This window comes from Bombina bombina, chromosome 2 (genome assembly GCF_027579735.1).
Source record: "Bombina bombina isolate aBomBom1 chromosome 2, aBomBom1.pri, whole genome shotgun sequence".
Lineage (NCBI taxonomy): Eukaryota > Metazoa > Chordata > Amphibia > Anura > Bombinatoridae > Bombina > Bombina bombina.
In genome coordinates, this window is record NC_069500.1 from 27,524,294 (window position 1) to 27,549,422 (window position 25,129).

At 37.1% G+C, this 25,129-nt stretch overlaps 1 protein-coding gene across 3 annotated transcripts in view; it reads left to right on the forward strand.

The window, feature by feature from the left end:
- Positions 1-335: 335 nt before the first annotated feature.
- CNTFR (ciliary neurotrophic factor receptor) overlaps positions 336-25,129 on the forward strand; it is a 1,195,985-nt gene continuing 1,171,191 nt past the window's right edge. For all 3 annotated transcript variants that reach the window (XM_053700981.1, XM_053700983.1, XM_053700982.1), the window contains exon 1: positions 336-468. The gene's annotated coding sequence lies outside the window, so the exon portion shown is untranslated. The remainder of the gene's footprint in view (positions 469-25,129) is intronic.

Here is a 25,129-nt window from a genome sequence, read left to right on the forward strand (position 1 = left end):
TAGGGATTCATTTATTATGGTTGGTATTTAGGGTTACTGTGGGAAATATATAATACAGAAATCATGACATATAATTATTGCTAATACTATTTGTATAACATTAAGAAGATGGTTTAATAGGTGACAATAATAAGTATTTTATTAATAATAATAATAATAATAATTATTATTATTGTTCTAATAAAAACAAAAGTAAAAGCCACAGGTTTGCATAGGCACGCAGCATTGCTCCTGCACTACCTCCAGTCTGGGCTAGGGGGCGCACAGAGCAGCCTTATAAGAGCTCGTGGTGCATCCTATTCTGCAAGTCCTTCTCTGCCAGTGGCTTTCTCAGTCACATGGGCTCAGTGTGTGAGTTTAAAAGAGCCTAAATGCTGTGCAGCCAGTGCAGTGCAAGCTCTCAGATACCCATTGGGAAGTGCTGGCTGGTGGATGTATCAGAAGCAGCTGAGCAGACCCAGAGTCACTGTAAGTACCAGCCTGAGCTTTATGTTTTATGACAAGGATGATGCTAAATCTGCTGGATGTTACAGGGAGATGCCTGGTGGCTCAGGGGGAGGTTGCACTGACTGTAGGTGTGTCTGGAGCAGCTTAACCATTGTCCTTCCTCAATGTCTGGGTTATTGTGTTGGTGTTTTCTGTGGATAAACAAATGCTTATTTAGTGCAGGAGCCTATGAACTTAACATGTCCTGTAGATACAGTGTAGACCCAGGCAGTGCAGGTTCTTCATGTTGTAAACTGAATCTGATGATCTCTTCTCAGTCTGATTTTTTTATATCAGTGAGTTAGAGCACTTACTATAGTAAGATCCATGTGCATTTATTTATCATGTACTTATATCTATTATTATATATTATTTCTATTCATTGGTCATTTCAGGATAATATTTAGTTTGCTTAGTGCTTGTGCACATTTCTGCTTATGTCACTGCAGCTGGAATTCCTCATCTTATCTCATTATAAACTCTTCGATGAGCAGATAATGTATCACAAAACAAAACACCCTCCGGCATCTGATTGTAACTGTACGAATCCTTCACAAACTTTCCTATTGTATTTATACATATTACATCCATAGCTGGAAGAATGTGTGAAATATGAAAAAGTTGTTCTGACCCAACAACCAACAGTGTTAAATTTAACCCAATTTTGTAGCTTTAAGGATTAAAAACTAACTTGTATTCATTAACCTCTTGTCTGCCAGAGATGGCTGAAACTCATTGCGTAGCTAGAAATATTTTGTAATATTACAAAGTAAAAGCAACTGTTGATGGCTTTTTCCCATTCTGTTCTTTTTAATGGTTAACCTTTTGATTCTATATTTGAACTGCAGGGCAATGCTCTAAATTGAATTGTAGCCATCTCTGGCAGCAAAGAGGTTAAAAATCCATTTTGTTATTGGCAAAATAAATCTTCGCTGTCCGCTGCTGCATGCTTGGATCCATGCTCAGTAGGGATATTTAGGGTAGATTCTATACCAGTTGAAAAGCAGAGTCTGCAAGCTTTCTGTCTGCCTTGAGCCGATCAACTGATGCGTTTTAACCCCCACATGGGCAGTTACCAGTTTCCAAATTGTCAGCTCTCAATTCTGCACTGTCTTATATAACCAGCTTCTCTGAAAAGCTAGTGACAATTATCTAAATACGTCTGCACACCAGAACATATACGAAAATCGCTGCATGTGTGACTGCAAAACCAGGGTCAGATTCATTTATTTCTTAAGGCTGCATTCATTACTGTCTATTTTGTTGCTTCAGACCTCATTTAACCCCTGAGTGTCAAATGGAATACATATACTGTATTGCCTGTTAAGTGTCTGCTATCCTTGGCAGATGCAGGGTTACAAAAGCATTTGCTTTCAAAAACATACAAAAAAAATCCCTTACTGTGTAGTTTATATGATTGATGACAATAATTCGCCAAAGCAAACAGCTCAGTTCATTAACTGCTTTTAAGCGCCACGTTAAAAAAAAATAAAAAAGCTCAATTAAATATTCAATCAAAATAATTTACAGCACAAGAATGTCTGTGATTTCCCTGTATATAGGGACTTCCTCTACAGAACTTTTTTATGTTGGTTTTGTATAATTTAATGTCTCACCCAGTGATATTCAACTAGCTGAAGATATTGATGGGAAATAAGCAATAACGATAAGATAAAAACATACTGTATGAAATGATAATTATTAATTATGCATATCATTTTTGTGCTATGTATCTAAATTATCTTTTGTATGTTATACAGTAGTATAATGTTTTGCAACTTATATATTATCTACAAAGGACTGTTTGTCTATTATATGGTCAAATATACATATTTTTAAATATATATGTGTACATTTTAATAAATAGTTTTTTCCAGTATAGTTGTACTTATGTTTAACTTTAACTGATAAAAGCTGTTTTTTTGTGCTTGTTTCTGGAGATACCAAATTAATTAATTTATCTCTAAATTAAGTAGTTATTAGTCTGTCTATTAGATCTGTGTTGTTTAATTGTATACAAATAAATATATATGTGTGAATATATATATAAAAATATATATATATATATATATATATATATATATATATAAATATAATTGCATTTATTTTTGAACTTACAGTTATGTACAAAAGTATTATTGGATAGAATAAATGCATTCTTTTGTGTTTTGTTTCTGAATGGTTTTTCAGAAACGCGTTTCACAAGTTTAGCATAATTTCTATATCTAAGTTTTGTGCATTCTTAAGTGAGCATTTTGGATCTACTTTTTAAAAAATACATCCTGGATTTCCTCAGCTTTATTAACATTGATTGTATTGTCAGCGGGTTGGTCAGTTGTTTTTTTTTATATGTATTTTTTGTCCAAGAATGTTCTTCAGGGAACGTAAATAATATCTACACAAACTATGCAAACTTTCAGCAATTTTCTAAACATAATATATTAATTGTAGAATTTACCAGTCTGTGATTAAACTGTATTTTAGGAATCTGCTAATGTTTTAAATCTGTTTGAAGGTAATGGTGAATATTTTCCCACATAGATCTTATTCAACTGCTCCATTAACAGGAAAAGAAAATATATATATTCTTTTTATTTTTACGGGTTGGAGATTTCCATACATTAACTTATGACATCAAGTTATTTCTGTGTCTGTTTGAAAAGCATTTCAATACTTTTTTTCCTACCCCGTCAGTTATGCATCCACAATCATGTATTTCATATAAAAGTATTTATTTTCTATTCACAAGATGATTATTGTTATATTTATATAAGGACTTTACAAATAAAGGGACCCATAAAAATGTTACTTTTCTCTAAAAACTTTTTTAGAACAGTTCTGTGTAGATCAATATGTCTAATTTTCCCCAGTCCCTAAAAAGAGTAAATTATCAGGCTCTTAAACTGTATAAATATTTCAACCAATGATCAGTATAGCGGCAACATATGCCAGAGTGTTGTATAAGTGCTAGGTGGTTTAATATGATTTCAATTCATGTTTAAGAATTTTTTTTTCTCTTCCCACTGCCCAAAACATTAGCAGCCCTTTCCCCATTGTAAAAAGCATTTTTTTTAGACTGTAGCAGTTATTTTTTTTTTCTTTATGCACGAAATCTTCATTTTTTTTCCCCAAAAGCAAACTGTCATTTTCTGCCAGATCTCAACATATAAATGACTTAAAGGTCTTGTTTTTAGATATCATTATACAGCTTCTGTGAATGGATGGGGGGCACATTTGAACCCCTCTCTAGCAGCCAAGAGTTAAGGTTACAATGTAAATATTAAATCAGGGAATCAGTCACTCATAAAATCGGTAGCACTTTTTTGTTTTTAAATGTAAAAGTATTTGCGTTTACCCTCAGAATTTCCTTTGATTTAGTGCCGGCTAATTAATTCCAGGTGAACAAGGGTTTTATTTTCCTATACTCTAAACTGACATTAACATTGGTGTTTCAGAGACTAGATTGGTGTTTCTCAAATATTTGTACATAGCGATTCCACTTATTCTGTACATAGCGATTCCACTTATTCTGTACATAGCGATTCCACTTATTCTGTACATAGCGATTCCACTTATTCTGTACATAGCGATTCCACTTATTCTGTACATAGCGATTCCACTTATTCTGTACATAGCGATTCCACTTATTCTGTACATAGCGATTCCACTTATTCTGTACATAGCGATTCCACTTATTCTGTACATAGCGATTCCACTTATTCTGTACAATTTGTGATTCCACTTATTCTGTACAATTTGTGATTCCACTTATTCTGTACATAGCGATTCCACTTATTCTGTACAATTTGTGATTCCACTTATTCTGTACAATTTGTGAGCAAACAAAGGCAAATGATGAGAAATGCATCAAAATCTGTTAATGCATTAGTAACTTAGCCGGAACCGAATAAAGCATAATAATATACTGTGTTCTGTATTTAGCGAATTGTGATGGTTTTGTAAATCAGATTACGCACTTTATGCACCTCGCTTTATTAGCGTTAAAGGGATATAAACCCACATTTTTTCTTGTGACACTCAGACAGAGCGTACAATATTAAAAAAGTTTCCAATGTACTTATTTTATCAAATTTTGCTTTGTTCCCATGATATTTTGTGTTAAGAGATCTCGTGCAGTACATGGCAGGAAATGAAGTGCTGCTATCTAGTGATCTTGCAAATGGATAACACTCATGCAAAACTGCTGCCAGATAGTGATCCAGAAATGGTCGGCTTCAAGGCAAAAATCCCTGCTTTTCAACAAAAGATACCAAGAGAATGAAGAAAATCTGACAATACAAGTAAATTAGAACATTGTTTAAAATCGCATGCTCTAAATCATGAAAGAAAAAACTTAATTCAGTGGCACTTCTGGCCAGGTCACAGGACATGTTAGTGTATCCAGAAATCCTAGTTGAGAATCCCTGAACTAGATTGTTATCTCAAGCTCATATTATCTCAGTTTTATTCCCATATATTGTGTTTAATCACAGGAACCAGGGATCCCTTGTTTCGATTTTGACATCTGATAAGAACCATAAGGCCTATAAATCCTGTCCTTTTTTTGTTCTTGAATGCAACCTTAATTCTTACTATAACTTATACATATCCTAGACATCTTTGGATTTCTTTATAATATTTGCTCGTGCTACCTCCTTTGGAAGTCTGGCACGTGTATCTGCATACAAAACCGCTTACTTAACTTCTCATTCTTCTCACCAACTTCTGAGTTTGATGTAGACATATCAAGCCCCACTCTTTTGCGGGGTGGGAGAATGTGAATACTGCTGAGCTGGATAAAATCTCTTATTTTTAATATTATTAATTATTTTTGTGATTTTCCGCGCCTGTCCCCTATTTACAAAAGAAATATTCAAACCACTGACCATTGGGTCCATAGGATCAGTAGTGCACACAAAATACATTCATTGGTAGTTTTCAATATACAATTAAATAGCTTTTACTAAAACTGGTGTCATGTAATATTTGCTGTTCTTTAATATGCAAGAGACTATTACTAAATTCTAGCACCCAAATCATAGCTCAAATTCTACAGTTACTTTGAACATGCGTCTAGTGTACGTAGGAAGCAGCAGCCTCAGGCGCATCTATCTTTACGTTTTAATGGGAGAAAAAATATAAAACAATATGGACCAGATTACGAGTGGAGCGCAAAATATCTTGTGCTCCACTCAGTAATACCGGCACACGCAAATGTGCACTGGTATTACAAGTAAAGCTCAATGAGAATGCGACCTCGTGTTCGCATTGCCTGGAAGCTTTGTGCTCACGAGAGCGCACTTTGATAGGCTCCAATGGGAGCCTCGTTCCGATACATCTGACACGGCACAGAACCTAGCACAGCACAGGGGGTAAGCTGTGCAGCATTGGGCAGCAAATATTAAATATATATGTATATGAATACATACATTTATATTTATGTGTTAATATGTGTGTATGTATATATATATATATATATATATATATATACATACATATATATACATACATTTATACACACATATACATTTGCCTAGCCCTATGTTGCAAATTGCCTGACCTGGCTACTTGCTATACAGTGCTTGCTTAGTATTGTGCACAAACTCTTAACTTTCATGTCGTTATTTGCTGATAACTGCTGTGTTATGACAAATTTTGGGATACATAGTATCAATCAGCAATTAAAGGGACAGTGTTCTGTATTTTTTTCTCCCCAATTATTTATTTTACCTACTTGAGTGTATTAAATGGATTACAAATAGCTTCTTAAGCTTTATTTTGTAATTTGAAACATTAAAAAAAATGTATGTTTTGGTTTTGGAAAAGTTATGTAAATATAACCAGGAAAATAAATTACACTCACAGTGGGGTAACAGAGAAAAGTACTAAAACTTTCATTTTTAATCATTCTGTATATATGTTTACAGACATAGCTAGGAAAAGGAGACTGTGTGTGTGCATATGAAGATAATCTCACTGCAAGCTCAGCCCATTTTAATAGGCTGTGTTTTCAAAAAGTAAAAACAATCTAATTCATATACTAAAATAATCCTAAAGGAACAATTTCCCATATATATTTATTTTCTTTAAATGGTAAAACAAAGTAATTGGAAACACATTTACGGGGAATCACGTTTTGTATTATATTGTCCCTTTAAGCACTTCAGTACAAACAGATCTGCCTGCAAAATATATATTTTTAATAATACCTGAAGCTTACATAAGAAAATTATAATTGTTTAATCAACTGCTTGAAAAATGCTTATTATATCTCCCTTAAAGGGACAGTTTACTCAAAAATGTTCTCCCCTTTAATTTGTTCCCAATGATCCACTTTACCTGCTGGAGTGTATTTAATTGTTTACAAGTAGCTCCTTTACCCTTATATTGGCATTTGAAATTGTTAATTTAGCATGTGGTATACCCACCTATTCTGAAAGTTTGTGGCCGCGCGTACCAGCTATAGATAAGCTTTGTAAACACAACCAGCAGAAGAAATTACACTCCCAGTGTGATAAAGAAGAGATAAGGTAATAAAATGTTTATTTTCCATTGTTCTCTCAAAGTATTGGTGATTGTTTTAAGGACAGATATAAGATAAAGAAGCAGGTATATGTGCACAATGTGATACAGTAATGAGATCTGATTATACCTACAAGCTCAACCTATTTTATTAGGCTGTGGCTTCAAAACACAAAATCAGAGCTTTAATATACAGAAATAAACCTTAAAAAGCTAATTTTCATACATTTTTTACTCTGCAGTTGGTAAAAAAAGCAATTGTAAACACATTAAGGGAAAAACTATTTTACAGTATACTGTCCCTTTAATTGAGGCCAAGCTGTAAACGAGCTTGTGTGCTAGTCACTATTTAGTATTTACAGAGAGTATACAGCAAATTTAGGTTACGTAATCTCCTCCAGCCTCTCTAAGAACATAGGACAAGGGCAATTTCAGAGCAATTTTACATAAAAAACAAGAACATTTTATAATGAATATATATACCAATCTTATTTACATGATTTATTGTATTTGCATTATAAATTTAATATGGCATTAAACTTCCTAAACAGTTACAAACTGGTCTGTAAAATACACAGATTATGCTGATTTGTGAATGTGATTTACTTGTGTATGTAGTGTGTGCCGAGAGCAGTAATGTACTTGTGCCAAATTACCTGCATGAACAAGACACCTGTTTTCTAAATGTATACGTTTGTTTTTACCTTACGGCAATATTATCTCTGCTGGGTGCAGGGAAGTGGGGAAATCGTAAACAACCTTGCGCTTTAGTGGCCAATACTGAGACAGCCGTTCTTACACCTTTTGGTACTTGAAGGCAATAACATATGACATTATTGCTTTTACAAACTTTTTTGGAGCTGCTTCTTTGAGAAATGGTTAATGTCTATAAAACCTCAGAGTGCTGATTATGCTCGGAATGTTACCGTCATAAACCTTGTCGTGTCACAATGTGTTTATGTATTCTCACTGTATATATATATAGGAAGGTGAGGACTTTATTTTGTTCCAGGTGAGAGTGCTGCAATTAAGTACAGAAATAAAAGAAAAAGTAGCATCTTTTAAGCACTCTAGGAAACACTAAATTAGATTGGTCCAAAAGAGAGGACACACAATGAAACGGAGGGGTTCTCAATCCTCACCACAATATGAGGGAAACAAATACAAATAAAACTTAACATTTATAATATCAAGAAAATAAAAAAAGAGAATTATAAAATCACTTTAAAAGCACTTAAAACAAGAAATAACATACAGGGACATGAAAGGTCCAAATCACAGTATTGAATAAATCATGCAGCAAACACCTATACAATAAAGTGATATTTTAGCTGGAGTTTAATACACAAGTTGTAATGAAGATGCGCTAGAACGTACTTTTTAATGTAGCGTTGAAAACGGCTTGAACTGTTCTCCAATCAGCGTTCTAGCTATAAAAAAAAATTGTGTGAGTGCCGTATGGCTAGAGCGCTGATTGGAGAACAGTTCAAAACATTAGTTCACCACAAAAATGATTTTTGAAGTGGGCGGCCGGAGCGTGGGGTATTAGAATTTCAGCTCTGCAATAAAAAGTAAGTTATAGCGCATCTTTATTACAACTGGTGAATTAAACTCCATCTAAAATTTCACTAACATACCGGATCTGTTTATAGTACACTGTCCTTTTAATTATAATTTTTTTTTTAAATGTAAAAAATAAAATTTAAAATCAGCTTATTTTAGCTTAATAATGACTTCAAACACAATGTTTTAATTTGTGTTTAAGGCAGAGCTTACCATTTTAAATAACTTTCTATTTTACTTAAAACAAATTTGTTTTATTTTCTTTGTATCCTTTGTTGAAAGAGCAGCAATGCAATACTGTGAGATAGCTGGACACATTGGGTGATCCAATTGCAAGAGACGTATATGTGCAGCAGCCATCAGCTAGATCCCAGTAGTGCTCCTGACCATACCTAGGTATGCTTTTCATTTATGGATACCAAGACAATGAAGAAAATTAGATAATAAAAGTAATTTGTAAAGTTGTTTATAATTGCATGCTCTGAGTCATGAAAGTTTACTTTTGACTATACTGTCTCTTTAAATCTTTGCATATGTCGCTTTAGCATCTATAAGCCACCACCTAACAAGGGAGAATAGTTTTGGAATGATTGAGCTAGACTATGAGCTGTTGCGTCAGTTACACAATGACACTCAGTGGGATGCAGTCATGCTCATTTTTATCTTGTTGCAGGAGGACTGACATAGCTGGACAGACTGACATAGCCTTTACAGACTTACATAGCTAGATAGACTGGCATAGCTGGGCAGAATTACATAGCTACAGACAGACTGACATAGCTAGAGAGACTGATATAGCTGGACAGACTAACATAGCTGGACAGACTGATACACCTGGACAGACTGACATAGCTGGACAGACTGACATAGCCTTTACAAACTGACATAGCTAGATAGACTGACATAGCTAGACAGACTGACATAGCTAGACAGACTGACATAGCTGGACAGAATGACATAGCTAGACAGACTGACATAGCTGGACAGACTGACATAGCTGGACAGACTGATATAGCTGGACAGACTGACATAGCTGGACAGACTGACATAGCTAGATGGACTGACATAGCTGAACAGACTGACATAGCTGGACAGACTGACATAGCTAGACAGACTAATATAGCTGGACAGACTGACATAGCTGGACAAACTGACAGAGCTGGACAGACTGACATAGCTAGACAGACTGACATAGCTGGACAGAGTGACATAGCTGAACAGAGTGACATAGCTAGACAGAGTGACATAGCTGGACAGACTGAAAGAGCTGGACAGACTGACAGAGCTGGACAGACTGACAGAGCTAGACAGACTGACAGAGCTAGACAGAGTGACATAGCTGGACGGACTGACATAGCCGGACAGAATGACATAGCTACAGACAGATTGACATAGCTAGACAGACTAACATAGCCGGACTGACTGACATAGCTGGACAGACTGACATAGCCGGACAGAAAGACATAGCTAGACAGACTGACATAACTACAGACAGACTGACATAGCTACATACAGACTGACATAGCTAGACTGACTAACATAGCTGGACAGACTGACATAGCTAGACTGAATGACATAGCTACAGACAGACTGACATAGCTACAGACAGACTGACATAGCTATAGATAGACTGACATAACTATAGACAGACTGACATAGCTACAGACAGACTGACATAGCTATAGAGAGACTGACATAGCTACAGACAGACTGACATAGCTACAGACAGACTGACATAGCTATAGAGAGACTGACATAGCTACAGACAGACTGACATAGCTACAGACAGACTGACATAGCTATAGATAGACTTACATAGCTACAGACAGATTGACATAGCTACAGACAGACTGACATAGCTACAGACAGACTGACATAGCTATAGATAGACTGACATAGCTATATAGAGACTGACATAGCTACAGACAAACTGACATAGCTACAGACAGACTGATATAGCTACAGACAGACTGACATAGCTGGACAGACTGACATAGCTGGACAGACTGACATAGCTGGACAGACTTATATAGCTGGACAGACTTATATAGCTGGACAGACTTATATAGCTGGACAGACTGACATAGCTCGACAGACTGACATAGCTGGACAGACTGACATAGCTGGACAGACGGAATCTGTTGCATTTTTCTTTGCTGAGATAAATACTGTTATTCAGATTCTTGAGGAATGCAGACAACTTGTTTGTGCAAGAAATACTCAGTTCTAAGTTTCAAGCTGGTCTCATAGGCTTTTGCCTTTTGCAATTCCAATGGAACTAAATGTATTGTCCTCTATTATTATCATTAGAAATGCAGAGTAGCCATAGCTGAAACTCCATTGTGCTCCTCTTGACTGGGGCACTGCAGGAGGTCAGTTATCATGCAGAAACCTCCCATGTGGACATTTAACCTCTTTCTTGCTAGTTGCCCATCAGAACGTTGTAATTGTATTTTTATCCTCCCACCAATCTGTCAGAAAGAAACACAATTAATTACCCAGCATTCCCTCCTTGGTGGCATTTATACGCCTTAACCCATAGATGACCAGGGACCTCTGTTTGTCTGCTATATAGTAATGAATAATAACAGTACACTAAACAAAGTATAGATTTCTTCTTGGGAATTTCTGTCACTGCTGTCCAAGATCCCATTTACAACAAATTAATTTCTGCTGTTCTCTGTGAGTCAGATAGAGCCTTCTTTTTAGACCTGTCCTCAAGCCATCCCCAACAGGCCAGATTTCCAGGATAACCTTGGGTGAGAAGTAAAACAACCGTATTTACTAATCAGCTGATTATTTCACCTGTGCTCTAGTTCAGATATCCTCATAATGTGGCCTGTTAGGGAGGTGTGAAAACCAGTGGATTATTTATAAATGTGATACTGAACTGGGTACTACTGGCTATGTGGAAGCGCTATTTATAATATATTATTTGCAAGATAAAGTGACCCTCCCATTCCTCTCCGGTACATATAAATCCCCTACAGTCTTTGAAATAAAAAAAATGAACATAAGGAAGAGCAAACAAGAAGCTTACTAGTGAGATGTGCTCACCCTCATATTTATTAAATTGAAGTTTAAGTAGAATTTTGCTTTTATGTTGATGTCTCGCTGAGGCTCCGATAAATATTTATTTACGTGCTAGGTTGGTCGCTATCACCAATTGTGCTAAATCTGAGGAAATGGCTAACTTGTCTTAAAGGGCTAAATGACATCTTAACCCTTAAGTGTGTGTGAAAGCACGTAGTCATCATCTACACAATGTATTTAGTGTGGATGATAATCATGTGTTGTCATACAGGGGGTGCATTCAGAGCTCACAGAGGTGCCCCCTCCCACATCCTTGGTGGTCTAGTGGTTTACTGGTCTCCAAGGCTTAAAGGGACATTGAACCAAAAACATTTCTTTCGTGATTCAGATAGAGCATGCAATGTTAAGCAACTTTCTAATTATTCCTATTATCAATTTTTTCCATTGTCTTGCTATCTTTATTTTAAAAAGAAGGCATCTAAGCTTTTTTTTTGGTTCATGACTGTGGACAGCACATTTTTATTGGTGGATGAATTTATCCACCAATCAGCAAGAACAACCCAGGTTGTTCACCAAAAATGGGCCGGCATCTTAACTTACATTATTGCATTTCAAATAAAGAAACCAGGAGAATGAAAAACATTTAATAATAGGAGTACATTAGAAGGTTGCTTAAAATTGCATGCTCTATCTGAATCACAAATGAAACATTTTGGGTTCAGTGTCCCTTTAAGTGAACGGTTAGGGGGAGGGGATACGTATTCAAACCCCTTAAGCCCTAGAAGCCCCCAAGGTCCACTTGCTTTTTCATGCGGTGTCAGGGGTTTACCATAGAAGCACACAGACTTATAACAGACAATCAAAATGCCTAGAGACCCCAAGACCTCTTGTTTTAAAGACCAGAAGCCCCTCTTTAAAATAAAGCCCCTATATAAGTGTTAACAGCCAGGTGATCACTTTGAGGAAATAAATGACCATTTATTTGAACAGACGCTCATGGGAGCCCCTATGTGCAGATCAAAGCTATGAAACTGTACCGAAAGCCCCTTATTTATATGAGGATAGCCCCTTTTTTTACTATAGAGTTTAGGGGGAAAATATACTGTTGTTTATGAAATGTAATAAAATAAAAGCATTTCTTCACACTTATTGTTGCAGATGTTTCACGTTATATTATATACATACAATAATAATATAGTTTGAATCTGCTGAAAACAATATGTGATGTGTAGGTTTCTCACTGACAAATGTCCTACAGTAGGGCCTAAAAATGGGCAGCGTCTGAAAACTGCAAAACAGCTCAGCACAGGAGTAGAAATGGCTCAGCAGTTAAGGAGTTAAAGGGCTATTAAAGGGCAATGAAACTCAAGAAACATCTATCATGCCAAGGAAAAAACTATTTACATATACAAACGTAAATAGAAAAAAAAATATTATTTTTCAGCTCAGAAACAAATGACTATGATGTTCCCTTAAACTTATTAGTGACAATGATCATGATAGTAATGATAAGTTCATCACAGATGGACAAAAGTTGAGCTTTTTTATATAAAATGTTTAGTTATTTTTAATGAAACATCCCTATAATATGCTAGCATTATTTATTTTGCCCCCTTTTCATGTAATTTGGCTCTTAAAAATACAGATTTACACCCTGCTGACTTCTCAAGGATAACCATGCTACATATATGTCCCTGATTTAACTGATAACACCTGCAAAGCAGTGCACTTTATACTAACATAATGACAGTGGCTTGCCTTGTTGTTTGCTAACCTAAGCCCAGATCCGGGGGTGGAGTGAAGTTTGGTTATGGAAAAGTAATGGCAGTAAAAGAGTGTGCATTTGTTTACAAAATGTTAAGACTTGGCTGATACATTATTCAATAGCAGCACAACAGAAATGTCTTGTCATTCAATTCTGAATATTGTGGGCTTTCCAATTCATGTTAAACAAGGGCTATATTCTGCACAGTCATTGGTTGCACACTCTAGTAAGCCATTTATAACTGTTCCTAATTGACTTCAACAGAAAAGGTAACCTAAGTTACATTATGTCAGAGCCTTAACGGACATTAACTTTACCCTTGTTTTTTTTTTTAAATTTAAACTAATATTTTTAAAAATACATGTACATATTATTCTCAGGCTAATCTTTCCTCTGAATACATAATTCAAGCATTGATTTGTTTAGTGTTTAATGTCCCTTTAAGGTCAAATAGACTGTGATATTTTAGAAGCCAGAAAAAGCCAAATACTTCCTGCAGCTAATTCTTTTGATGTTTGATAAGAAGAGGGATTGTTTACATATTGCAAAAGGAATGTATGGCCATACAGTAGGTTTATAACATTAACCTTCTTCCTGCCCCGTATTTCCACTTATTTCCCAGCAGGGTCCTGAAGGGGTTAAGGATCAGCTGCTGACAGACAGCTTTATAATTTCCGTTTTAGCCTCTGAGTTCACATATCGGCTGTTTTAAATAATACTATTTATTTGCCTTTGAAGATATGGGATACATTAGAATCTTTTTCCGCGTCTGGATCTCTTATACAGAACACATTAATGGAACACATCACTTCTCCAGGATCCAATAATGAACTTTATTGGCTTTGTTTATATATGATAAAATCACTGGTTTATGGGTTCCAGCCCTGGTGGTACGTTGTCATTCTTAACTCAAGCTGGAAGTAAGAGTGATGGATAAACTCCATTATGTTCCCTAATAGTTTACATTGTAAAAACGGTGAGACATATTGTTTATGCATCTGCTCCAGATGTGCATACTCAATCATAAAGTCCGTTGTTTAAAGAAACTATCGGATACAACTGGCAGTCAAACAAGGGGGGATTATTTTTATTTTATTTATTTATTTTTTGCTTATATTTGTGCGTGAAAATAATTTAAAAATACATCTCTGCTCTTGAATGTCAGCTGGTGTGTTTTTGCAATCGAATGTTTTAATGTATATACGGTTTCCTTTACAGAAATACACACAGTCATAAAAAAAAAAAATAAGGACAACATTCTATTTGCAGAAATGAAAATTGTGAGGCTAATACTTTTTTAAGTGGTTTTGATTATCAGCATTCTTCTTCCCTGTCAGATGCAGTTGAAATAATATTCCCAACGGCAGGCATTTTAATACCGTCCCGGGGGGCAGAGCAGTTTCTGGTTTAGCGGTGTAGTGAGGCGGAATGTAGTTAGAGGGGTTGACAGCTGTTTTACACCCCTAAGTAATCTTCCAGGTGAGACCATTCCAAAATGAAGTATTAGACATATTCCAGACCGGTTCTTACTGAAGAGAGATATTTAATTATTAAAATGCCAAATATTTTGGCCCTTGTTGCAGATCCTATAAAACATACAACCAACTTAACTAGATTATAACGACAACAACAACAAAAAGATCTGTGTTTTATGATATAAAGCAATTAGGAAGTAAATGTCAGCGATTAATCACAAGCACAGGCGGCATTCATGGGTTTAAAGAAATTCAGCAATTACTTAGGCTTCCTGCAAGTTGGTGAACTTTTGTTATATTTTATAGATCAAGGGCATCTGATATTTCCAAATGATGAGGCTGCATTGTATGTTTTCTTTTTGTTCTTTGCTCATAGGACTTGAAGTAAATTCTGTGAGTCAACTAAAATATTTATTTCAGACTTCAAATCATTAGAAAAATCCTATATATTTACACTGTGTGTTAATGTTTGTGGTTATGCTGGTCAGGTGCAGGTGGTAGAATCACTTTATTCTGCCCTATAGTATACTGTCTGTGCCAGGGTATGTGATACCAGTCAGCTGTGAGTGCTGGTCAGGTGCCGGTGGTAGAATCACTTTATTCTGCCCTATAGTATACTGTCTGTGCCAGGGTATGTGATACCAGTCAGCTGTGAGTGCTGGTCAGGTGCCGGTGGTATAATCACTTTATTCTGCTCTATAGTATACTGTCTGTGCCAGGGTATGTGATACCAGTCAGCTGTGAGTGCTGGTCAGGTGCCGGTGGTATAATCACTTTATTCTGCTCTATAGTATACTGTCTGTGCCAGGGTATGTGATACCAGTCAGCTGTGAGTGCTGGTCAGGTGCCGGTGGTATAATCACTTTATTCTGCTCTATAGTATACTGTCTGTGCCAGGGTATGTGATACCAGTCAGCTGTGAGTGCTGGTCAGATGTAGGTGGTATAATCACTTTATTCTGCTCTATAGTATACTGTCTGTGCCAGGGTATGTGATACCAGTCAGCTGTGAGTGCTGGTCAGATGTAGGTGGTATAATCACTTTATTCTGCTCTATAGTATACTGTCTGTGCCAGGGTATGTGATACCAGTCAGCTGTGAGTGCTGGTCAGGTGCCGGTGGTATAATCACTTTATTCTGCTCTATAGTATACTGTCTGTGCCAGGGTATGTGATACCAGTTAGCTGTGAGTGCTGGTCAGATGTAGGTGGTATAATCACTTTATTCTGCTCTATAGTATACTGTCTGTGCCAGGGTATGTGATACCAGTCAGCTGTGAGTGCTGGTCAGATGTAGGTGGTATAATCACTTTATTCTGCCCTATAGTATACTGTCTGTGCCAGGGTATGTGATACCAGTCAGCTGTGAGTGCTGGTCAGGTGCCGGTGGTATAATCACTTTATTCTGCTCTATAGTATACTGTCTGTGCCAGGGTATGTGATACCAGTCAGCTGTGAGTGCTGGTCAGATGTAGGTGGTATAATCACTTTATTCTGCTCTATAGTATACTGTATGAGTCAGGGTATGTGATACCAGTTAGCTGTGAGTGCAGGTGGTATAATCACTTTATTCTGCTATATAGTATACTGTCTGTGCCAGGGTATGTGATACCAGTCAGCTGTGAGTGCTGGTCAGGTGCCGGTGGTATAATCACTTTATTCTGCTCTATAGTATACTGTCTGTGCCAGGGTATGTGATACCAGTCAGCTGTGAGTGCTGGTCAGATGTAGGTGGTATAATCACTTTATTCTGCCCTATAGTATACTGTCTGTGCCAGGGTATGTGATACCAGTCAGCTGTGAGTGCTGGTCAGATGTAGGTGGTATAATCACTTTATTCTGCTCTATAGTATACTGTCTGTGCCAGGGTATGTGATACCAGTCAGCTGTGAGTGCTGGTCAGATGTAGGTGGTATAATCACTTTATTCTGCTCTATAGTATACTGTCTGTGCCAGGGTATGTGATACCAGTCAGCTGTGAGTGCTGGTCAGATGTAGGTGGTATAATCACTTTATTCTGCCCTATAGTATACTGTCTGTACCAGGGCATGTGATACCAGTCAGCTGTGAGTGCTGGTCAGATGTAGGTGGTATAATCACTTTATTCTGCTCTATAGTATACTGTCTGTGCCAGGGTATGTGATACCAGTCAGCTGTGAGTGCTGGTCAGGTGCAGGTGGTAGAATCACTTTATTCTGCCCTATAGTATACTGTCTGTGCCAGGGCATGTGATACCAGTCAGCTGTGAGTGCTGGTCAGATGTAGGTGGTATAATCACTTTATTCTGCTCTATAGTATACTGTCTGTGCCAGGGTATGTGATACCAGTCAGCTGTGAGTGCTGGTCAGGTGCCGGTGGTATAATCACTTTATTCTGCTCTATAGTATACTGTCTGTGCCAGGGTATGTGATACCAGTTAGCTGTGAGTGCAGGTTGTATAATTACTTTATTCTGCTCTATAGTATACTGTCTGTGCTAGGGTATGTGATACCAGTTAGCTGTGAGTGCAGGTTGTATAATTACTTTATTCTGCTATATAGTGTTCTGTCTGTGCCAGGGTATGTGATACCAGTTAGCTGTGAGTGCAGGTTGTATAATTACTTTATTCTGCTATATAGTGTTCTGTCTGTGCCAGGGTATGTGATACCAGTTAGCTGTGAGTGCAGGTTGTATAATTACATTATTCTGCTATATAGTGTTCTGTCTGTGCCAGGGTATGTGATACCAGTTAGCTGTGAGTGCAGGTTGTATAATTACTTTATTCTGCTATATAGTGTTCTGTCTGTGCCAGGGTATGTGATACCAGTTAGCTGTGAGTGCAGGTTGTATAATTACTTTATTCTGCTATATAGTGTACTGTCTGTGCCAAGGTATGTGATACCAGTTAGATGTGAGTGCTGGTCAGGTGCAGGTGATATAATCACTTTATTCTGCCCTATAGTATACTGTCTGTACCAGGGCATGTGATACCAGTTTGCTGTGAGTGCTGGTCAGGTGCAGGTGGTATAATTACTTTATTCTGCTATATAGTATACTGTATGTGCCAGGGTATGTGATACCAGTCAGCTGTGAGTGCAGGCTGTATAATTACTTTATTCTGCTATATAGCATTCTGTCTGTGCCAGGGTATGTGATACCAGTTAGCTGTGAGTGCAGGTTGTATAATTACTTTATTCTGCTATATAGTGTACTGTCTGTGCCACGGTATGTGAAACCAGTTAGCTGTGTGTGGTGATCAGGTGCAGGTAGTAGAATTACTTTATTCTGCTCTATAGTATACTGTCTGTGCCAAGGTATGTGATACCAGTTTGCTGTGAGTGCTGGTCAGATGCAGGTGGTATAATTACTTTATTCTGCTATATAGTATACTGCATGTGCCAGGGTATGTGATACCAGTCAGCTGTGAGTGCAGGCTGTATAATTACTTTATTCTGCTATATAGCATTCTGTCTGTGCCAGGGTATGTGATACCAGTTAGCTGTGAGTGCAGGTTGTATAATTACTTTATTCTGCTATATAGTGTACTGTCTGTGCCACGGTATGTGAAACCAGTTAGCTGTGTGTGGTGATCAGGTGCAGGTAGTATAATCACTTTATTCTGCCCTATAGTATACTGTCTGTTCCAGGGCATGTGATACCAGTTTGCTGTGAGTGCTGGTCAGATGTAGGTGGTATAATCACTTTATTTTGCCCTATAGTATTTTGTATGTGCCATGGTATGTGATACTGGTTTGCTGTGAGTGCTGGTCAGGTGCAGGTGGTACAACCAGTTTATTCTGCCCTATAATATACTGCCTTTGCCAGGGTATGTGATACCAGTTAGCTGTGAGTGCTGGTCAGGTGTAAGATGTGCACCCACTTTATTCTGCCCTATAGTATACTTTCTGTGCCAGAGTATGTGATACCAGTTTGCTGTGAGTGCTGGTCAGGTGCAGGTGGTATAATCACTTTATTCTGCCCTATAGTATACTGTCTGTGCCAGGGTATGTGATACCAGTTAGCTGTGAGTGCTGGTCAGATGTAGGTGGTATAATTACTTTATTCTGCTATATAGTGTACTGTCTGTGCCAGGGTATGTGATACCAGTTAGCTGTGAGTGCAGGTTGTATAATTACATTATTCTGCTATATAGTATACTGTCTGTGCCAGGGTATGTGATACCAGTTAGCTGTGAGTGCAGGTTGTATAATTACATTATTCTGCTATATAGTGTTCTGTCTGTGCCAGGGTATGTGATACCAGTTAGCTGTGAGTGCAGGTGGTATAATTACATTATTCTGCTATATAGTATACTGTCTGTGCCAGGGTATGTGATACCAGTTAGCTGTGAGTGCAGGTTGTATAATTACTTTATTCTGCTATATAGTATACTGTCTGTGCCAGGGTATGTGATACCAGTTAGCTGTGAGTGCAGGTTGTATAATTACTTTATTCTGCTATATAGTGTTCTGTCTGTGCCAGGGTATGTGATACCAGTTAGCTGTGAGTGCAGGTTGTATAATTACATTATTCTGCTATATAGTGTTCTGTCTGTGCCAGGGTATGTGATACCAGTTAGCTGTGAGTGCAGGTTGTATAATTACTTTATTCTGCTATATAGTGTTCTGTCTGTGCCAGGGTATGTGATACCAGTTAGCTGTGAGTGCAGGTTGTATAATTACTTTATTCTGCTATATAGTGTTCTGTCTGTGCCAGGGTATGTGATACCAGTTAGCTGTGAGTGCAGGTTGTATAATTACTTTATTCTGCTATATAGTGTACTGTCTGTGCCAAGGTATGTGATACCAGTTAGATGTGAGTGCAGGTCAGGTGCAGGTGATATAATCACTTTATTCTGCCCTATAGTATACTGTCTGTACCAGGGCATGTGATACCAGTTTGCTGTGAGTGCTGGTCAGGTGCAGGTGGTATAATTACTTTATTCTGCTATATAGTATACTGTCTGTGCCAGGGTATGTGATACCAGTTAGATGTGAGTGCTGGTCAGGTGCAGGTGATATAATCACTTTATTCTGCCCTATAGTATACTGTCTGTACCAGGGCATGTGATACCAGTTTGCTGTGAGTGCTGGTCAGGTGCAGGTGGTATAATTACTTTATTCTGCTATATAGTATACTGTATGTGCCAGGGTATGTGATACCAGTCAGCTGTGAGTGCAGGCTGTATAATTACTTTATTCTGCTATATAGCATTCTGTCTGTGCCAGGGTATGTGATACCAGTTAGCTGTGAGTGCAGGTTGTATAATTACTTTATTCTGCTATATAGTGTACTGTCTGTGCCACGGTATGTGAAACCAGTTAGCTGTGTGTGGTGATCAGGTGCAGGTAGTAGAATTACTTTATTCTGCTCTATAGTATACTGTCTGTGCCAAGGTATGTGATACCAGTTTGCTGTGAGTGCTGGTCAGATGCAGGTGGTATAATTACTTTATTCTGCTATATAGTATACTGCATGTGCCAGGGTATGTGATACCAGTCAGCTGTGAGTGCAGGCTGTATAATTACTTTATTCTGCTATATAGCATTCTGTCTGTGCCAGGGTATGTGATACCAGTTAGCTGTGAGTGCAGGTTGTATAATTACTTTATTCTGCTATATAGTGTACTGTCTGTGCCACGGTATGTGAAACCAGTTAGCTGTGTGTGGTGATCAGGTGCAGGTAGTATAATCACTTTATTCTGCCCTATAGTATACTGTCTGTGCCATGGTATGTGATACTGGTTTGCTGTGAGTGCTGGTCAGGTGCAGGTGGTACAACCAGTTTATTCTGCCCTATAATATACTGCCTTTGCCAGGGTATGTGATACCAGTTAGCTGTGAGTGCTGGTCAGGTGTAAGATGTGCACCCACTTTATTCTGCCCTATAGTATACTTTCTGTGCCAGAGTATGTGATACCAGTTTGCTGTGAGTGCTGGTCAGATGTAGGTGGTATAATCACTTTATTCTGCCCTATAGTATACTGTATGAGTCAGGGTATGTGATACCAGTTAGCTGTGAGTGCAGGTTGTATAATTACTTTATTCTGCTATATAGTATACTGTCTGCGCCAGGGTATGTGATACCAGTTAGCCGTGAGTGCTGGTCAGATGTAGGTGGTATAATCACTTTATTCTGCCCTATAGTATACTGTATGTGCCAGGGTATGTGATACCAGTTTGCTGTGAGTGCTGGTCAGGTGTAGGTGGTACATTCAGTTTATTCCCTCCTTAGCATAAGGAACTTTACCATGAAAACTTGCGAGATTTCAGTGAAATCTCATGATATCACAGCAAAGCAAAGCATGACCTTAGCATCGATGAAGCTAATTGGCTGCTGTTTTTTCTTCTTCAACATGCAACTGAAGAAAAGAATTGGTTTAGTACCTCAGCCCCATGTCACTGTTAATCATGCTACCCTTCACACATTTTAATGTACATATATTTTTCTTTTTTAGATTTTTGTCTACCATTTATGTACTTAAAAAAACGTTTAGGGTTTGACTTAGAATCTTTTGCAATTAATCTTACATTTTCAATTTTGGCTAATTTAATTGCATTTTTGCTTGCTTTGTTACATTCCTTATATATTTGGAATGTTGAGTCTGTACTTTTTTACTTTGAATAATTTAAATGCCCTATGTTTTTTTAATAACTTCTCTTAACACATTTTATTTAGTCAGATTGGCTTGGATTTATTTATTTTACTTTTATAACCATGTGGCATGTGTTGATGAGTATATTAATTCAACAACATTTTAAATGTTATTCATTCATCCTCTACATTTTTATTATAGAATACTTTATCCCAATTTATGTAAACGATTCCCTTAAATCATTCAATTTTGCTTTCTAAAAATAAAAGTGTTAGTTGAACCTTTAAGACACTGCTTATGGAAAGTGATTTCAAACATGACCATGTTGGGATCTCTATCACCTAAATGTTCTTTGACTTCTATGTTTGATATTATATCTGTATTTTTTGATAGCACTAAATTCAATATAGCTTTACTCCTAGTTGACTCCTCCTTTAATTGTGATAAGAAAATATCCCTGAGAACATTTAAAAACCTAACTCTTTAGCTGTGTAACTAGTTTAATTGGCCCACTTTATGTTGGGGTAGTTAAAATCTCCCATAATAACAACACTGTTATTATTAGCAACCTTTCCTATTTGCATTAGTAGTTGAGTTTCTTCCATGTCAGTAGTGTTGGGAGACTTAAAGCATGTTCCTAGTAATATTTTTTAGGATTTTTTCCCCTCCTTATTTCCCCCGATTCCTTATTATGTATAATTATAAATATCTTCCCTTATTGATGGTTTAAAGGGACATTAAACCCAATTTTTTTCTTTCATAATTCAGATAGAGAATACCATTTTAAACAACTTTCTGATTTACTTCTATTATCGAATTTGCTTCATTCTCTTGATATTTTTTCCTGAAAAGCATATCTAGATTGACTCAGTAGCTTCTGATTGGTGGCTGCACATAGATGCCTCATGTGATTGGCTCACCATTGTGCATTGGTATTTCTTTAACAAAGGATATCTAAAGATTGCAGCAAATTAGATAATAGAAGTAAATTGGAATGTTGTTTAAAATTGTATTCTCTATCTGAATCATGAAAGAAAAATTTGGGGTTTAGTGGCCCTTTAAGGTCAGGTTTAATATACATGCAGAATGCTCCAACCCTTTTATTACTCCTGTCCCTCCTAAATAAAGTGCACCCCCCTAAGTTAACTGCCCAGTCACGTGAATCAGCCCATCAGGGTGCAGTTATACTGATAACATCATAGTCCTCTTCTGCAGCTAAGAGCTCCAGCTCCCCCATTTTACCCATCATGCTTCTTGCATTTGCTGTCATACATTTACTTGTCCTGTGCTTTCTGCTGCTACTTGATGCGCTTTCCTCCAAGTTTTGTAATGTGACATTTCCTTATTTTACCCTTCTGTCATCTCTTCCTTAAGACATTCTAGCTTTGTACATTAATACTGAAGTGATTAAGCCATGAGTATTGTATCCCTTTAAAAACAAGTATCTTCCAATGATATGCTACATCTGAATCATGAAAGTGTAGTTTTCATGTCCCTTTAAGAGCCAGAGGTAAAATTCCCAGAACCATAACTTTCGGACATTGGTATGTTAAAGGGATATGAAACACAAAAAAATCATTTTATGAATCAGTCAGAGCATAAAATGTTAAAAATAATGGTATCCAATTTACTTATTTTATCAAATTAGCTTTGGTCCCATGATATTCTGTGTTGAAGAGATACCTAGGTAGCATCTGGTGCTCTTGCAAATAAATAACATTCTTGCAAAACATCTCCCATATAGTGCTGCAGACACGTGCACGCCCCTAAGCTTATGTCACTGCTTTTCAACAAAAGATATCAAGAGAACAAAGACAAATTGATAATAGAAGTAAATCAGAATTTTTTTTTAAATTGTATGCGGGATATGAAAGAAACATGTTGGGTTTTTATACCCCTTTAAGTCTTTATAAAGATCACATTTACATAAATGGTCGAGCAGAGCATTTGAATATTTTTATTGTGTACAAGACTTTCGATTAATATTTATTATCATAAAGGCTGTTAATCCCTGTGATAAACCTTTATTATCCACCCAAATTTAGTATTTTTTATTTTTTAAGCTTTTGTTTTAACCCCTTAACGACACACGTGGTACAGGGTACGTCATACCCAAACTGGTCGTTAAAGACTATCGACGTATCCTGTACATCGTTAGGGGTTTAAAGCGGCTGGAAGTGATCCTGATCGCTTCCAGACGCTTTCAATGTATTGCCGCGATGCCTCCATGTTGAGTCATCACTGCAATACCTTTTTTAGTACACCGATGCAGAGAGAACCACTCTGCTGCCAATCGTTGGTGGGTGGGAGCTATTGCAGGGAAGCGGGTGGGCGGCCCATCGCTGGCGAGTTTTTTGGCCAGCAGTGGGAAATCACACCCGGGTGCGCGCAGCTACACTATAGAAAAAGTGGGGTCTATGTTTAAAACCCCCAAATTTGTTTGCAATGTGGTGGCAAAAAGTTAGTGGGGGGAGGGTTAGAGAGCTCTTTGGTGGGCTCAGGGCGGTTGGGTGGTAAGGAGGGATCCTACACTGCAGAAAATACATAATTTAAAAAAAAAAAAAAAAAAAAACACAGCTATTTTTATACTGGCAGACTTTCTGTCAGTACTATAGATGACAGTGACAATAGTGAGGTGGGGGAGGGAAGAGAGCTGTTTGAGAGTGGCCAGGGAGGGATAAAGGGGTGGGATTTGTCAGGTGGTGGGAGGCTGATCTTTACACTAAAGCTAAAATGAATCCTTCAAGTTCCCTACAAGCTACCTAATTAACCCCGTCACTGCTGGGCATAATACACGTGTGGTGTGCAGCAGCATTTAGCGGCCTTCTAATTACCAAAAAGCAACGCAAAAGCCATAAATGTCTGCTATTTCTGAACAAAGGGGATCCCAGAGAAGCATTTACAAACATTTGTGCCATAATTGCACAAGCTGTTTGTAAATAATTTCAGTGAGAAACCTAAAGTTTGTGAAAAAGTTAGCGATTTTTTTTTTATTTGATCGCATTTGGCGGTGAAATGGTGGCATGAAATATACCAAAATGGGCCTAGATCAATACTTTGGGATGTCTACTAAAAAAAATATATATACATGTCAAGGGATATTCAGGTATTCCTGAAAGATATCAGTGTTCTAATGTAACTATTGCTAATTTTGAAAACAAATTGTTTGCAAATAGCAAAGTGCTACTTGTATTTATGGCCCTATAACTTGCTAAAAAAGCAAAGAACATGTAAACATTGGGTATTTCTAAACTCAGGACAAAATTTTGCAACTATTTAGTATGGTTGTTTATTGGTGATTGTAGTTGTGCAACAGATTTTGGGGGTCAAAGTTAGAAAAAGTGTGTTTTTTTCCATTTGTAAATTATAAGATATGATGAAAATAATGGTATCTTTAGAAAGTCCATTTAGTGGCGAGAAAAACGGTATATAATATGTGTGGGTACAGTAAATGAGTAAGAGGAAAATTACAGCTAAACACAGCAGAAATGTAAAAATAGCCCTGGTCCTTAAAGGGACACTGAACCCAATTTTTTTCTTTCGTGATTCAGATAGAGCATGCAATTTTAAGCAACTTTCTCATTTACTCCTATTATCACATTTTCTTCATTCTCTTTGTATTTTTATTTGAAAAGCAAGAATGTAAGTTTAGATTTTTGGTGAACAACCTGGGTTGTTCTTGCTGAATGTTGGATAAATTCATGCACCAATTA